We start from the raw sequence: 17,581 nt of genomic DNA, 5'->3' as shown, positions 1-17,581 counted from the left end.
ACCCCGGCCGCCATGTACCACACACACACACACATTATTATAGAAATGTTAGCAATTTTTCTGTTTTTCAGTTATAGAAATATTAGAAATGTTAGTTATATAGAATTTTTTTAGTTATAGAACTATTAGAAATTTTAGTTATATAGAAATGTTTTTTAGTTATAGAAATATTAGATTCCAGCGGGCTATGCTCGTGTCTTGGTTGATGAGGTGGTGGACCAATATTCGGGGCTAGAGCTTGACATTCCTGGAGGTGACGAGGAGCACACACTGGGAGAGGCCAACCATCGTATCATCCTATGGAGAAAGGATTGCATCATCTTTCGAAGGCCACCGACACCGCATCAGCCGACTCCTTGTCGAAGTCCGCCACCGAGCCAGCAGACTCTTGCTCCTCCAAGTCCACCAACGCGTCAGGCCCCTCCTCCTCCTCCAAGTCTGGCAAAGCGTCAGGCCACTCCTCCTCCAAGTCTGGCATAGCTTCAGGCCACTCCTCCTCCTCCAAGTCCGACAAAGCGTCAGGCCACTCCTCCTCCAAGTCCGGCACAACTTCAGGCCACTCCTCCTCCTCCAACTTAGCCACGTCAGCCATCTCTGCCGCCTCAGCAATCACGGAAGAGAGCCGCCTCAGCTATGGTGCATAGCGGTACAAGTCGAGGCAGTACTGGAGGTACAGGCGGAGGCAAGCGATTTCAATATGGTCCAAGCAGCCTCGCGCCTCTTCCCTAGAGGCCTTATGACAAGTCCAAGGAGGAAAAGGCAGCCATATCGAAGCCCGAGGTGGAAGCCCATTTTGCACCGAAACTGCCACCGCCGCCAAGGGAGAAAGTGCCTGAGGAAAAGATTGACCACTTCATTCATATGGCTAGAGCACCAGCTCCCAAGCCTGTTGACACAGACTATGGGCGCACCTCAGGAAGTTAAATCGAGCACATCTATAGAAAGAGGCGAGATCGAGCTCGAGCAAATCAGCTGGCAAAAGGAGCAGTAAAACCATTCCCCAGCTGGGAGAACAGGCGGCGCAATCAATCCCCCCGCTTGTTGTGCCAACAACACATGAGAGTATGCGCGCCCAATATTATTGTGGGCCAACCGTTAACGTTCCCGGGCTGGGCGATGTGGTAATAACCGAGGAGCATATTGAGCAGGCTGAAAGGCTCATGATCACTGTTGGACAACTCCTCGATATCGAGCCCATGTCTCTGATTAGAGAGGATGAAATAAAATGGAAATATGTCTGGGGCCAACCTTTGGTCGAGCCAGACGAGGTCAATAAGCTCCCAATGAGAATGTATGAATTGCATCAATGGTACATGGACATTACCAAGATTTCCAATCGAGAGTCCCTCATGGTGAATGTCAAGAAGGATCATTACTTCCATGAGAAAGCTGTGTCCGTTGAGTATTCAGAACTATTTCAGTTATACAATCAAGACGCACTCGACAAATCTATCGTTAGTTGCTATTGTATGTAAGTGATTTCTTTCTGTAATTTAAGTCTCAAGCTAGCTGTAATGATCATTTTGATCAATCATTACCTGTAATTATCCTCACTATGGCATTGGGTTCATTGACCCAAATACCATTAATGAATACACATGGAAATTAGATGCATATTATGAAAAAAGTGTAGAGGAAAGCATGCTAGAGTTCTTCAAGCACCTCAATACCAATGAAGATATACTACTTCCTTACAACTTCGAGTGAGTCACACTGTCTTGTACTACAAATTCTGTTTTTGCCTACTAGCTATCTACATGTTTTTGCTTACATATGCCCGCTTAATTAAGACATGCAAACGTGTGTGCATGCAGATTTCACTGGATCTTGTTAATCATTAAAGTTGATGAAGGAATAGTTGAAATACTGGACTCACTACTTAAAAAAGCAAGTGACTACACCATCTTGTTTGGGATAGTCAACAGGTAATTTCAATAATTATTAACTATATCTCGGCCAATTTAGTTCGTCATTTCCTGATATGAACTATTTAATAACCCCTTTATTCATTTTCTTTGTCGGCGGGCAGGGCTTGGGCAAAGTTCATCAGCGTCACTCCAGGCCAATGGAAACGAAAGATGAAATGGTATCGACCCAAGGTAAGTAATTAAGTAGTACTAGCTAGCTAGCTGCCATCTCTTTAATTATCATGCTTGATTAATTATTATCTGATCAACTTCCATTCTCGTAAAGGCCCTGAAGCAGGCGCCGGGGAATAATCTGTGTGCATACTACGTTTGCGAGAACATTCGCATGATGGCGTCCGAAAGAAGTAGATCTCAAAGACAGGACTGGGTACGTTTGTCAGAACACTATTCACAATTTTTACACCATTATCGATATCTAGTCACACAACTAATACACATGCATATTGATCTCCTTCTTAACAGTTCAGAGAGGTGCGGGAGAAGCTCCTAATAGAGGAGCGCATAGAAGCAATTAAAGAGGAAATAGCGGGATTTTTGCTCGAGCAGGTCATAGATCCCAAAGGAGAATACTATTACCCGCTACCGCCCCCATGAACCACTTCCAATTGTCATCGTGCTCCGAAGGCACCAATTAGGCTAATGCCACTGGCTCCGAAGGCACCAATTAGGAGAAATTGTATATAGCTAGCTAATTGTATATATATACATGTGTGTATATATGTGTGAATTAATGGTGGTTGTGAGACATTCGATGATATATATATATATATATATATATATATATATATATATGATCGGTTCTACTAGAAATTCTATTTATATATATGCATACCATGTATAATAGGTAGTATCGTAAAATACCAGCAAACGGAAAAGAATTAAATGGAAAACACAAAATTAAATGAAAAAGAAATCATAAACCCAAAACCCCCCAACCTTTTAATACCGGTTGGTGTCACCAACCGGTACTAAAGGGCTCCCTGCCCCCGGAGCTGGCTCGTGCCACGTGGTTGCCCTTTAGCACCGGTCCGTGCTGAACCGGTACTAAAAGGGGGGGGGGCTTTAGTGCCCACACTTTAGTGCCGGTTACCGAACCGACACTAAAGGGCCTTATGAACCGGTGCTATTGCCCGGTTCTACACTAGTGGGAATATACAAGCCAAGTTCTATAATGAAAAATTCCCACTAGTATATGAAAGTGATAACATAGGAGACTCTATATCATGAAGATCATGGTGCTACTTTGAAGCACAAGTGTGGAAAAAAGGATAGTAGTATTGCCCCTTTTTATTTATTCTCTTTTTTTGGCCTTCTTTTTTTATTTGGCCTTTCTCTTTTTTTCTTTTTTTGGGACAATACTCTATGAATGATGATCACCACACTTCTATTTATTTACAACTCAATGATTACAACTCGATACTAGAACAAAGTATGACTCTATATGAATGCCTCCGGCGGTGTACCGGGATATCAATGATGCATGAGTGACTTATATGAAAGAATTATGAATGGTGGCTTTGCCACAACTAAAATGTCAACTACATGATCATGCGAAGCAATATGACAATGATGGAGCGTGTCATAGTAAACGGAACGGTGGAAAGTTGCATGGCAATATATCTCGGTATGGCTGTGGAAATGCCATGATAGGTAGGTATGGTGGCTGTTTTGAGGAAGGTATATGGTGGGTGTATGATACCAGCGAAAGGTGCGCGGTATTAGAGAGGCTAGCAATGGTGGAAGGGTGAGAGTGCGTATAATCCATGGACTCAACATTAGTCATAAAGAACTCACATACTTATTGCAAAAATCTATTAATTATCGAAGCAAAGTACTACGTGCATGCTCCTAGGGGGATAGATTGGTAGGAAAAGACCATCGCTCGTCCCCGACCGCCACTCATAAGGAGGACAATCAATAAATACATCATGCTCCGACTTCTTAACATAACGGTTCACCATACGTGCATGCTACGGGAATCACAAACTTCAACACAAGCATTTCTCAAATTCACAACTACTCAACTAGCACGACTCTAATATCACCATCTCCATATCTCAAAACAATTATCAAGTTTCAAACTTCTCATAGTATTCAACACACTCATAAGAAAATTTTATTATTAATCTTGAATGCCTAACATAATTAAAGCAAATTACCATGCTATTTTGTAGGACTTGCAAAATAATCTAAGTGAAGCATGGGAGAACAATGGTTTCTATAAAACAAATCTACCAACGTGCTCTAAAAGATATAAGTGAAGCACTAGAGCAAAAACTATATAACTCAAAAGATATAAGTGAAGCACATAGAGTATTCTAACAATTTCCGAATCATGAGTGTCTCTCTCAAAAAGGTGTGTGCAGCAAGGATGATTGTGGAAAACTAAGAAATAAAGACTCAAATAATACAAGACGCTCCAAGCAAAACACATATCATGTGGTAAATAAAAATATAGCTCAAAGTAAAGTTACCAATAGAAGTAGACGAAAGAGGGAATGCCTTCCGGGGCATCCCCATGCTTTGGCTTTTAGGTGTCCTTAGATTATCTTGGGGGTGCCATAGGCATCCCCAAGCTTAATCTCTTTCCACTCCTTGTTCCATAATCCATCAAATCTTTACCCAAAACTTGAAAACTTCACAACACAAAACTTAAAGTAGAAAATCTCATGAGCTCTCTTAGCGAAAGAAAACAAAACACCACTTCAAGGTACTGTAATGAACTCATTCTTTATTTATATTGGTGTTAAACCTACTGTATTCCAACTTATCTATGGTTTATAAACTATTTTACTAGCCATAGATTCATCAAAATAAGCAAACAACACACGAAAACAGAATCTGTCAAAAACAGAACAGTCTGTAGTAATCTGTAGCTAATGCAAGATCTGGAACCCCAAAAAATCCAAAATAAATTTCTGGACGTGATGAATTTATCTATTAATCATCTGCAAAAATAATTAACTAAATATCACTTTCCAAATAAAAATGGCACTAGTTCTCGTGAGCGTTAAAGTTTCTGTTTTTTACAGCAAGATTAAAAAGACTTTCCCGAAGTCTTCCCAACGGTTCTACTTGGAAAAAACACTAATTAAACAAAAAAAACAACCAAAACAGAGGCTAGATAAATTATTTATTACTAAGCAGGAGAAAAAAGCAAGGAATAAAAATAAAATTGGGTTGCCTCCCAACAAGCGCTATCGTTTAACGCCCCTAGCTAGGCATGAAAGCAAAGATAGATCTAGGTATTGCCATCTTTGGAAGGCAATCCATAAGTGTATCTTATAATAGATTCATAAGGTAATTTAATTTTCTTTCTAGGGAAGTGTTCCATGCCCTTCCTTAACAGAAATTGGAATCTAATATTCCCTTCCTTCATATCAATAATTGCACCAATCGTTCTAAGGAAAGGTCTACCAAGAATAATAGGACATGAAGGATTGCAATCTATGTCAAGAACAATAAAATACACGGGCATATAATTCCTATTTGCAACAATAAGAACATCATTAATTCTTCCCGTGGGTTTCTTAATAGTGAAATCCGCAAGGTGCAAGTTTAAAGAGCAATCATCAAAATCACAGAAACCTAGCAAATCACACAAAGTTTTTGGAATCGTGGAAACAATAGCACCCAAATCACACAAAGCATAGCATTCATGATCTTTAATCTTAATTTTAGTAGTAGGTTCTTGTCGGATTTCGGGTTCCGGCAGACCCTTGAGGTTCGAACACTGGGGTGCGCGCGGAGATCTCTCCCCTACCGATCTACGTCTGATCCTCTCGTGTGGACTAAGATGAAAATAATGAACAACACAAGAGACACGAGGTTTATACTGGTTTGGGCCACCGTTGTGGTGTAATAGCCTATGCCAGTGTGTGGTGTGGTGGGTTGCCTCTGGGGCTGATGATGAATAGTACAAGGGAAGAACAGCCTCGCGAGGGGTGTTCTTGAGCTGGTGCGGTGTGTTCTACTTAGTCTCCACTGGGTTCTTTTTTCTCTCCGCGAGGGTTCTACCAGATCTCTCTCCCTTCTCTCCTTCCTGCCCCCTACTTTGTGGAGGCTAGCTCTACTTATAGAGGCCCTGGGCCTCTCCCCAAATAATGAGCGGGAAGGGCGCCAACATTTGGCCATTTTGAAGGGGAACATATAGTACAAGTTATCCTGACCAAAGGTGGTCTTCATCTGCCAAAAGCACTGGTGATGATGCCGTATTGGGCTCCACGGTGACCTCCGTCTGGCCATCCGGCTGGTCTTGGTCTTGTTGCACCAGAATGGCAACCTTTGCCCGATGCCTTAGCCTGTGCTTGCCCCCTTTGCACCAAAGGGGAAACAAGGACACTGCGCAGGCCGGTGCCCGCCTGGCACCCGCCTAGTCTCGATCGTCATGGCTTGCATCACAGGTTCCTCGCGAGGTACCCATGCCTTGATCTCTCTGCCTCCTCGCGAGCCTGCCTGATGAGGCTGCCTCTGAGGAAGCTTCCTGTCGTCCGCCCCGCGAGGCTTGGCCCCTCGCGAGGGTATTGAGCTTGAGCTGATGAAGATGGGCCACGCTGGGCCCCCTCTTGAGCCACGCCGCAGGCCGTAGGCAGGCAAGTCTGGGGACCCTCGTTCCCAGAACACCAACAGTAGCCCCCGGGCCAAGGCGCGCACGGGCTTGGCTTAGCAGAGAAGCGAAGGGGCAAGCACAAAGCGCCATGGGCCCTAACAACCTGCGGCCTTGGGCGCCTCGTGGCGACTGATTGGACGTGGGCGACTGCGCTTCCCACGACGCCTCGGCAACTGCACAACTTGACAAGTCCCTGAGACCAAGCAACTCGGAGGCGGCGAAGCTGACCGGGGCCATGCTCCTGAGGGAGTTCTTGGAGCACCGGGTGGCTCCGCTCCAGGAGCACCCGCTCCCACTGCGGAGGCTTGGAGGAGCAGACGCCGCCCGACGCCTAAGCTCTGAGGCCCTGACCGACGAGGATCTGCCTGCGGCCCTCCATTCCTTGGTTGGTGGAGACGTGGCGAGCCCGGTGGGCGCCCCCGTCCCCCTGTTCCTTCGTGATGACTAGGAGCAGGTGGTGAACGCCATGCCCACCTTCAACGGTGAGGGGCTGGTGCCGGCGGCAGCTCCCGAAGATCTGGCGGTCTTGGCGACGGTGAACTTGTCCTCCGGCAGCTCCAGCGGGGGAGAGGAGGAAGAAGAGGCGGAGGAGGAAGCGTCCGACTCGTAGGAGACTGGCGAGGATTGGGGGGAGTCCTTCCCTCGGCGCAGGTCCCAGGCCCTCCGCTCCATGCCGGACGACGACGAGGCCAGCGCCAGGCGAGGAGGGGGGGGCTCTTCCTCGGTCACGAGGAAGGGCAGGTCGAGCCTGGTTCCCCCGGGGTCTGCTCTGGTCCCTGGGGGGGGGGGTCCAAGGCCAGTTCCATCCTTCCTGACATGCCTTCTGCCTCCGGGCCCCCAAGGCTGACCCCCGCTGCAGGCTCTCGGGCTTCAAGTTTGCCCGGAGGTTGCTTGAGTCCACGGACGACGTCCAGTAAGTGCTCGATTCGTGCTCTGCTTGGTTTCTGCCGCTGAGGCTTGATGTTTGCGCTCTTTTACTAGGCCGGCACCTGCGGCCAAGAGGTTGAAGGAGGCTTCTGCGGCGCTGCTTGGGGCGAATCCGTTTGCCAGGGCGACGCCTTCGGCTGTTGGGGGAGAGGACGGCGAGGCCCGCGCCTCTCCGACCTAACCGCCCTCGCGAGGCCAACTAGGGCACCCCGGCGAGGAGTCAGCCGCCATGGCCCCGCTGGACCTGGAGTCGACTGTGCCCGACGCTGCGGCTGTGGCGGCCAAGGCTCAGGAGGTCCCTTCCTGCCAAGTCGTGGTCACGCTACCATCTTCTCCGCCTGCTGCACAGATTCTTGTCTTTTCTGCTCCCTCCGCCGCTGTCCTGGACTGGGTTGCCAACGAGCTAAACCAATTGCGGGAGGATCTCCTGAGCGTGGACCCTCGTCTGGTGGCCGGGCGCTTGGAGTTGGCCTCTGGCTGGGCCCGTTCTACTATTTGCGTCTGAGCAGTACTGAGCCAGGCCGTGTCGTCCTCTAACAAGGAGAAGCGGGCCGCCAACCAAGCCAAGGCCGCTCACGATGCTGCCCTGGGCGACACTGCAACTACCCAGAGCCGCTGCAAGATGCTTGAGGCTGAGCTGCAAGGCCTGCGCGACGAGCTCGCCAAGGAGGTGCACAGCCGCCAGGAGAAGGAGAAGGAGATGAAGGCCAGGGAGGCCGCCGCCAAGGACCGGAACGCCAAGCTTGATGACCGCCACCGCCGACTGGAGACGCTGGAGCGGTCGCTGAAGGCGGAGAGGACTGAGCTGGACGCCAAGGTGAAGGTCCTGACGGAGGACTGGGTGGCCTTCGCGGAGCTGGAGAAGAAGGCTCGAGGCATACTGAAGACGCTGTATGAGAGCGGCCTGGAGGAGCCGTTGGCTGGTGTGGAGGACGGCCCCGCCAAGCTGCTCCCCTTCCTGATTGATGCGCTTGAGGACGTCGCAGACGGCCTTGGCCCCACGGTCAAGGCCGAGGCACGTGCCCTGTCTTTTGCGACGCTGACGCATGTCCTCAGCCATGTCTACCTGCGCGACCCCAACGTCGACTTCGACAGCCTGCTGGAGCCCGTGAGCGGCAACCGTGCCGCTACCGCCGCTGAGGCCGTGAGGGGCCGAACCGAGGTTTTGCTGGGGAAGTTTCGCTCCCCCAGCGTCCTGCCCGGGCGCGGTGCCGCCGGCCTTGCGACCTCGAGAGGCGAAGCCGTCCAGCATGACTCCACCACCGGTGACGGCGTTACTGGGGAGTGATCCCTTTGCGACTTCTATCCTGTTTTATTTCTGCACATGCACCATGCCTCGTGGAGGCGTTAAAACTTGTGTTTGGCGTTGTGGAACAATCTTATGGCTTGTAATATTTGCTTTGAATTTCCTGGAATTTGCATTTTCCTGTCCTACTTGCTTATGCTCTACGTCGGCAGGGCCCGGCCCCGCGCGTACCTCACCCAGCGTTAGCCCCGACCGGAAACCAAGGACGGGACTAAGGAGTGAGGGGCTACGTGGCAAGTTAGGCTCCTGAGTCGCGATGCTCAGGAGTCCCCCTTGACGCGCGAGCAACAAGTAGGGAAAGGGGAGCGAGGAGTGGATTGATCGTTCTACGTCGGCAGGGCCCGGCCTCGCGCGTACCTCACCCAGCGTTAGCCCCGACCAGAAACCAAGGACGGGACTAAGGAGTAAGGGGCTACGTGGCAAGTTAGGCTCCTAAGTCGCGATGCTCAGGAGTCCCCCTAGACGCTCAAACGGGTTTCGTACCTTGGCTCCGCTCGAGGAGTGGTGCGCGACGACCAGGTCCAAGGGACCTGGCTGGGTGGCGTGCGCTCGGGCGAGGTCCGGGCGTAGCCCCGGTGTCCAGCCCCCTCGCGCGGCACTCCCGAGGGAAGGCGTTGCGATGGTGCCGGACACTGAGCTCTGGGCTCCCTGAGGTTGGTACGACCGTGGGCCGCCCTCAGTTGTTTATCACCAGCGAGGAGCATAACGCTTCCGTATGTGTACCGGCATAGCCGCTCCTCGGCAGTGTCATGAGCCAGCGCGGAGAATGGTGCTTCCACTGGTGTGTGGGAGGGGGCTCCCCTCCAGGAGGAGCCCCCGGGGCGTGTACAGCCCCGCCCTGACACATGGCCAGCACGGTAGGGCTAGGAGAGGTGTATCTGGGCACCCGTGAGCCAGCGCGGGACTCACGAGGCCCTACCTCGTGGCAGGTTGCACCTGGCTCTGGGCCTTTATCAATTGGTGTGTTCCTGCAGGGTTGTTAGAATGCAAATGCTCTACGTCCTCAGGTCCCGGCCCTCGAGCGAGCTCAGCCGCCGCTGGTATGACAGGTCGCGATGCCGTGGGTCAAGGCCAGGGGGTGAGGGCTGGGGAGCCACTAAGAGCCCATGAGTCGCGATGCTTAGGCGCCCCCCTTTTAACGTGCAAGCGCTTTGCATGATGACAAGTAGTAGGTGCTAGTTATGGGAATCAGATTAAGCGTGAAAGAACAACTTCATCCTAGGGTAAATGCTGGAAAAGCAACTGCCGCTGGGTCGGGACCGAGCGGTGTGGGGATGATGCAGCCCGAGGGGCGCCCCCAACAAGGTAAGTAAAGAGCATAAACAAAATGGATACATGCCACGGGGACGGACCCACGCGGCCTGGGAATGGTGCAGCCCTGTGGGCGCTCCCAGCTGAAAGTAGAACTCTGAAAGATGTCACCTGGTGCTGTTGAAGATGAAGTGATGCTGAGGAAGTGAGCGATGCGCGGTGAAGACGTCGGCCCTCATGAGCCCCCAGGCCCAGGGGCCTCAAGAGGCTCTGGTGGCACGTGCAGGTCTTTGGGGACCATCGCCACCTCCGCCAGGACCGCATGATGCCTGGCCTCTTGAGCCTCCAAAATGCTCCTCAACAGGCGCCGATGTGCGACAACCGCGCTAGGTAGGCCGAAGGGCATGCGAACGTAGCTGTGAGGTGGTCCCACGCAGAGCCCTACGTCCGAAGGCCATAGGCGCTCCTGGGACGCAGCTCGGTTGAGCCCTGGTACGTCGACGCAGATGCGCAGTCCTCCATCCTCGCCCGGATGTGGGGCCACGGCAGGTAAGCAGCGGCCGCCACACATGACTCTTGACTCTTGTAGCTCATGGGTGTTCCTTGTGATGAACTCCTGGGGGTTTGGTCTCCTTTGACTTGTACCTTCCTAAGGGAAGCGTGCTTGAAAGCACCCCTCCAAGTGGTGCCCGAGCGCCTCCCCCGTGACCTTGGCACGGTCGGCGGCTTTCCAAGAGAGAGCCCCCAAGCCCTGCCTGAGGAGGGCGCTAGGTGCGCCTTCCTATGCGCGAGAGGGCGACGCTCCCTGATTGGGCGCGAATCCTGATGCAATACCTCCGGAGGTGCCTGCTTCCTTGTGGCTCGGGCCAGGTGAGGTCTTCTTCTTCTTGAGGGTCGCCTCGGGAGGCCTCCCGCTCCTGCGATCTGGGTCTTTGATTGCTGCGGCTTGGAACGCACGCTCGAGCGAGCACACTGCGTCCCTTTCTTCACAGGGTACGGTGATGACTCCACCGCTTCCTGGCATCTTGAGGACATTGTAACCATGGTGAGTCACTGCCATAAACTTGGCTAGGGCAGGGTACCCGAGGATGGCGTTGTACGGCAGGCGGATGTGAGCGACGTCGAAGTCGATGAGCTCGGTGCGGTAGTTGTTGCGTTGCCCGAAGGTGACCGGAAGGCGAACCTGCCCAATTGGAACAGTGGAACCATCGGTGACTCCTGAGAAAGGCTTGGTCGGCTGAAGCTGGTCGTATGGCACTTGGAGATTGTCGAATGTCTCGACGGACAGGATGTTGGGTCCTGCCCCGCCATCAATGAGGGTCCTGGTGACCTGCACGTTGCTGATGACTAGGGAGCAAAGCATCGGGAGGACTCCAGCCGTTGCTGCACACTTGAGCTGGTCTACGAAACTGAATGTGATCACGCACGAAGACCACCTGAGAGGGCGCGTGGCCTCAAGCTTGGGAAGGATTGCATTCACCTCGCGAGCAAACCACTTGAAGATGCGCTGTGAGGCTGGGGCCTGGGCGCCGCCCAGGATGCAAGCAATTGCACGCGGCTCTTGGAAGCCCCCAACCCCATCGTCTTGGTGTTGGTCTTCATTCCTCCTTGGTGGAGGCGGCAGAGGAGGGAGGCCTGCGCTGCCGTGCGGGTGGCCCTCATGAGGCCGGTCCCTCCAGCCTCCCTCGCGAGGCTGGTCCTGCCAGCGGTCCTCGCGAGGGCGGTCACGCCATCCCTGGCGAAGGCCACGGTCTTCCCATCGTCCGCCACCTCTTCCTCCTCCTCGGCCATAGCCCCTGTCATTGCGCTCTGGGCGTTGACCAATTCGCCCATCTCGCACGGCTCTGAGTTCTTGAATTCATTAGTGTTGTGGGTGTGGAGGTCATGGTACACGCAGTACCGTCCGCCCTTGGATGACTCAGGCTGATCCCTGCCTCGCTTGGTGTCCGGTTCCGCTGCTAGCACGGCAGCCCCCTTGCGCTTCACGTCTTTGGCCTTGAGCTTATTTTCTTCTGGGTCGACTGCTGGGAGCTCGAGGAGGGAGAGACTCCCTTCCTCAGCCCTGGCGCACTTGGTCGCCAAGTTGAACAGCTCCAGGGATGTGCACATGTCTTCATGGATTGCTAGGTCTTCCTTCATCTTGACGTCGCGCACGCCGTCGGAGAAGGCTGAGATGATGGCTTCTTCAGTTACCTTGGGGATCTTGAGGCGAGCGTAGTTGAAGCGCTGGATGTACTTCTACAGGGTTTCTCCTCGCTGTTGCTTGATTCGGCGCAGGTCGCTCACTGCCGGGGGCCGGTCGCGAGTGCCCTGGAAGTTGGTGATGAAGCGGGTGCGCATCTCGCTCCAGGAGGAGATCGTGCCGGGAGCCAGGTTCAGGAGCCAGGTGCGGGCGCCGTCCTTGAGCGCCATGGGGAACCAATTCGCCATGACCTTTTCGTCTCCGTTGGCGGCTACGATGCCCAGCTAGTAGAGCTGCAGGAACTCCGTGGGGTCCGCTGTGCCATCGTAGCGGGGAGGGAGGTCAGGCTCGAACTTGCCTGGCCATGTGACGCTGCGTAGCTCGGGGGTGAAGGCCAGGCAGCCCGCCATGGTCACTGGCACCCTTTGCTGGTGCTGGACTTGTCCTCGCGGGTCACCATGCGCCGCCACTAGGAGCAGCGTGGGGTCTTGTCGTGGAGGCACCGGGGCGCGATCTTGGCGCGCCGACGCTGGGAGCGCGCGAGCACCTTCCCGGGGACGTGAGATCTCTTGGCAGCTCCCTTCTTGCTGCGCAGGCACCGGACGTGGAGGGTCCCGCCTTGGGGCTGCGCGCCTTGGAGCCAAGGCACCTTCTTGGGGAGGAGGCGGCGGAGGCTCCTCCTGATCTTCGCCCCCTGCACGGGACGGAGGGCGAGGCAGCGAGAGGGACCGCAAAGGGGAGCCCCCCGTGGCACTGACGAGCTCGGTGATGCGGGTGAGCCAGTCCTCATAGAGGTCGTCGATGGGGCGATAGTGCAGGAGCTCCCGTGCCAAGAGCAGTGAGGCGTGCGCATCCATGGGTGCACGACGGGCATGGGACGACGAGCCAGCTGGAGTCAGTGACGGGGTGGCGGTGCAGCGATCCCGCCGCACCGAAGGATGCTGGGACGAGGCCTGCTGCTTGTTCCCCGCCGGGGCGGTGACGGTGTTGGCAGCGGGCGATGGGGAACGACGAGGGGGGCCGCTGACGGGCGCCATCTGGGCGACGCGAGTGGCGCGAGCAGCTCGGCGCTCGGCGCGAGCCCGACGAGCGTCAGCCATGGACACGACGGAAGATCATACGCGAACAGCGGAAGAAAGGTTCCGGCGCACCCCTACCTGGTGCGCAAAATGTCGGATTTCGGGTTCCGGCAGACCCTTGAGGTTCAAACACTGGGGTGCGCACGGAGATCTCTCCCCTACCGATCTACGTCTGATCCTCTCATGCGAACTAAGATGAAAACGATGAACAACACAAGAGACACAAGGTTTATACTGGTTCGGGCCACCGTTGTGGTGTAATACCCTACTCTAGTGTGTGGTGTGGTGGATTGCCTCTGGGGCTGATGATGAACAGTACAAGGGAAGAACAGCCTCGCGAGGGGTGTTCTTGAGCTGGTGCGGTGTGTTCTACTTAGTCTCCACTGGGTTCTTTTTTCTCTCCGCTAGGGTTCTACCAGATCTCTCTCCCTTCTCTCCTTCCTGCCCCCCTACTTTGTGGAGGCTAGCTCTACTTATAGAGGCCCTGGGCCTCTCCCCAAATAATGAGCGGGAAGGGCGCCAACACTTGGCCATTTTGAAGGGGAACATATAGTACAAGTTATCCTGACCAAAGGTGGTCTTCAGCTGCCAAAAGCACTAGTGATGATGCTATCTTGGGCTCCACGGTGGCCTCCGTCCGGCCGTCCGGCTGGTCTTGGTCTTGTTGCATCGGCATGGCAACCTTTGCCCGATGCCTTGGCCTGTGCTTGCCCCCTGTGCACCAAAGGGGAAAAAAGGACACTGCGCAGGCCGACGCCTACCTGGCGCCCGCCTGGTCTCGATCGTCATGGCTTGCGTCACGGGTTCCTCGCGAGGTACCCCTGCCTTGATCTCTTCGCCTCCTCGCGAGCCTGCCTGATGAGGCTGCCTCTGAGGAAGCTTCCTATCGTCCGCCCCGCGAGGCTTGGCCCCTCGCGAGGGTCTTGAGCTTGAGCTGATGAAGATGGTCCGCGCTGGGTCCCCACTTGAGCCACGCCGCAGGCCGTAGGCAGGTAAGTCTGGGGACCCCCGTTCCTAGAACGCCGACAGCTCCCACTCATCATAAAGTTTTCTAGGGATAGAAACTTCCAACTCAAGTTTTTCTTCATAAGATTGCATCAAAGCATCAACGATAAGTTTGGTAAAGGCTTTATTTTGACTATAAGCATAAGGAGAATTTAGCACGGATTGGAACAAGGAAATACAATCTACCAAAGAGCAATTATCATAATTAAATTCCTTGAAATACAAAATAGTGGTTCATTAATATTTAAAGTTTTGACTTCTTCAATCCCACTTTTAACAATTTTAGCATCAAGATCTAAATACTCCAAATCTTTGGAACACCTTCTAGGTAAAGGTGGATCATATTCAGTCCCATCATTATCAAGATTCATATTGCAAAACAAAGATTTAATAGGGGACACATCAATAACTTTTAGATCTTCATCTTTATTATCATGGAAACTGGAAGAACACGCTTTTATAAAGCAATCTTTCTTAGCACGCATCCAAGCGGTTCTTTCTTTGCACTCATCAATGGAAATTCTCATGGCTTTGAGAGACTCATTGATATCATGCTTAGGAGGAATAGATCTAAGTTTCAAAGAATCAACATCAAGAGAAATTCTATCAACGTTCCTAGCCAACTCATCAATCTTAAGCAATTTTTCTTCAATCAAAGCATTGAAATTCTTTTGTGAGGTAATAAATTCTTTAATATTAGACTCAAAATCAGAGGGTATCTTATTAAAATTTCCATAAGAATTATTGTAGGAATTACCATAATTATTATAGGAATTACTAGGATACGGCCTAGGATTAAAGTTTCCTCTATACGCGTTGTTACCAAAATTATTCCTACCAACAAAATTCATATCCAAAGATTCATTATTATTCTCAATCAAAGTAGACAAAGGCAGATCATTAGGATCAGAAGAAACACTTTTATTAGCAAATAATTTCATATGTTCATCCATCTTACCACTCAAAACATTAATTTCTTCTATCGCACACACTTTCTTATTAGTAGATCTTTCAGTGTGCCATTGAGAATAATTAACCATAATATTATCTAGGAGTTTAGTAGCTTCTCCTAAAGTGATTTCCATAAAAGTGCCTCCCACGGACGAATCTAAAAGATTTCTAGAAGCAAAATTCAATCCGGCATAAAATTTTTGTATAATCATCCACAAATTCAAACCATGTGTAGGGCAATTACATATCATTAATTTCATCCTCTCCCAAGCTTGTGCAACATGTTCATGATCAAGTTGCTTAAAATTCATAATATCGTTTCTAAGAGAGATGATCTTAGCGGGAGGAAAATACTTAGAGATAAAAGCATCTTTGCACTTATTCCACGAATCAATACTATTTTTAGGCAAAGACGAAAACCAAGCTTTAGCATGATCTCTAAGCGAAAAAGGAAATAGCTTCAATTTAACAATATCATTGTCCACATCTTTCTTCTTTTGCATATCACACAAATCAATGAAGTTGTTTAGATGGGTACGGCATCTTCACTAGGAAGGCCGGAAAACGGTTCTTTCATGACAAGATTCAGCAAAGCAACATTAATTTCACAAGATTCAGCATCGGTAAGAGGAGCAATCAGAGTGCTAATAAAATCATTGTTGTTGGTATTGGTAAAGTCACACAATTTGGTATTTATCTTGAGCCATCGTGACAAGCAAGCAATCCGACACACAAGCAAACAAGAAACGAACAAAAAGAGGCGAATAGAGAAAGAGAGGGAGGATAGACAGAGAGAGAGGGCGAATAAAACGACAAGGATGAAGTGGGGGGGAGAGGAAAACGAAAGGCAAATGGCAAATAATGTAATGCGGGAGATAAGGATTTGTGATGGGTACTTGGTATGTTGACTTTCGCGTAGACTCCCCGGCATCGGCGCCAGAAATCCTTCTTGCTACCTCTTGAGCACTGTGTTGGTTTTCCCTTGAAGAGGAAAGGGTGATGCAGTAGAGCAGCATAAGTATTTCCCTCAGTTTTTGAGAACCAAGGTATCAATCCAGTAGGAGGCCACGCACGAGTCCCTCGCACCTACACAAACAAATAAACTCCTCGCAACCAACGCGATAAAGGGGTTGTCAATCCCTTCACGGTCACCTACGAGAGTGAGATGTGATAGATATGATAAGATAATATTTTTTGTATTTTTATGATAAAGAGAAATAAAGATGCAAGTAAATGGCAAAGGAAATAACTAAGTATTGGAAGATTAATATGATGGAAAATAGACCCGGGGGCCATAAGTTTCACTAGAGGCTTCTCTCGAGAGCATAAGTATTACGGTGGGTGAACAAATTACTGTTGAGCAATTGACAAAATTGAGCATAGTTATGAGAATAACTAGGTATGATCATGTATATAGGCATCACGTCTGAGACAAGTAGACCGACTCTTGCCTGCATCTACTACTATTACTCCACACATCGACCGCTATCCAGGATGCATCTAGAGTATTAAGTTCAAGAGAACAGAGTAACGCTTTAAGCAAGATGACATGATGTAGAGGGATAAACTCATGCAATATGATATAAACCCCATCTTGTTATCCTCGATGGCAACAATACAATACGTGCCTTGCTGTCCCTACTGTCACTGGGAAAGGACACCGGAAGATTGAACCCAAAGCTAAACACTTCTCCCATTGCAAGAAAGATCAATCTAGTAGGCCAAACCAAACTGATAATTCGAAGAGACTTGCAAAGATAACCAATCATACATAAAAGAATTCAGAGGAGATTCAAATATTGTTCATAGATAAACTTGATCATAAACCCACAATTCATCGATCTCAACAAACACACTGCAAAAGAAGATTACATCGACTAGATCTCCACAAGAGAGGGGGAGAACTTTGTATTGAGATCGAAAAATAGAGAAGAAGCCATCTAGCTAATAACTATGGACCCGTAGGTCTGAAGTAAACTACTCACACTTCATCGGAGAAGCTATGGTGTTGATGTAGAAGCCCTCCGTGATCGATACCCCCTCCGGCGGAGCTCCAGAAAAGGCCCCAAGATGGGATCTCATGGATACCGAAAGATACGGCGGTGGAATTAGGGTTTTGGCTTCGTATCTGGTAGTTTGGGGGTACGTAGGTATATATTGGAGGAAGGAGTACGTCGGTGGAGCAACATGGGCCCCATGAGGGTGGAGGGCGCGCCTGGGGGGTAGGCGCGCCCCCTACCTCGTGCCTTCCTTGTTGATTGCTTGACATAGGGTCCAAGTCCTCTGGATCATGTTTGTTCCAAAAATCACGTTCCCGAAGGTTTCATTCCGTTTGGACTCCGT

Source organism: Triticum aestivum, chromosome 5A (genome assembly GCF_018294505.1).
Source record: "Triticum aestivum cultivar Chinese Spring chromosome 5A, IWGSC CS RefSeq v2.1, whole genome shotgun sequence".
NCBI lineage: Eukaryota > Viridiplantae > Streptophyta > Magnoliopsida > Poales > Poaceae > Triticum > Triticum aestivum.
The sequence above is the reverse complement of the archived record's forward strand: the minus strand, read 5'-3'. Positions refer to the sequence as shown.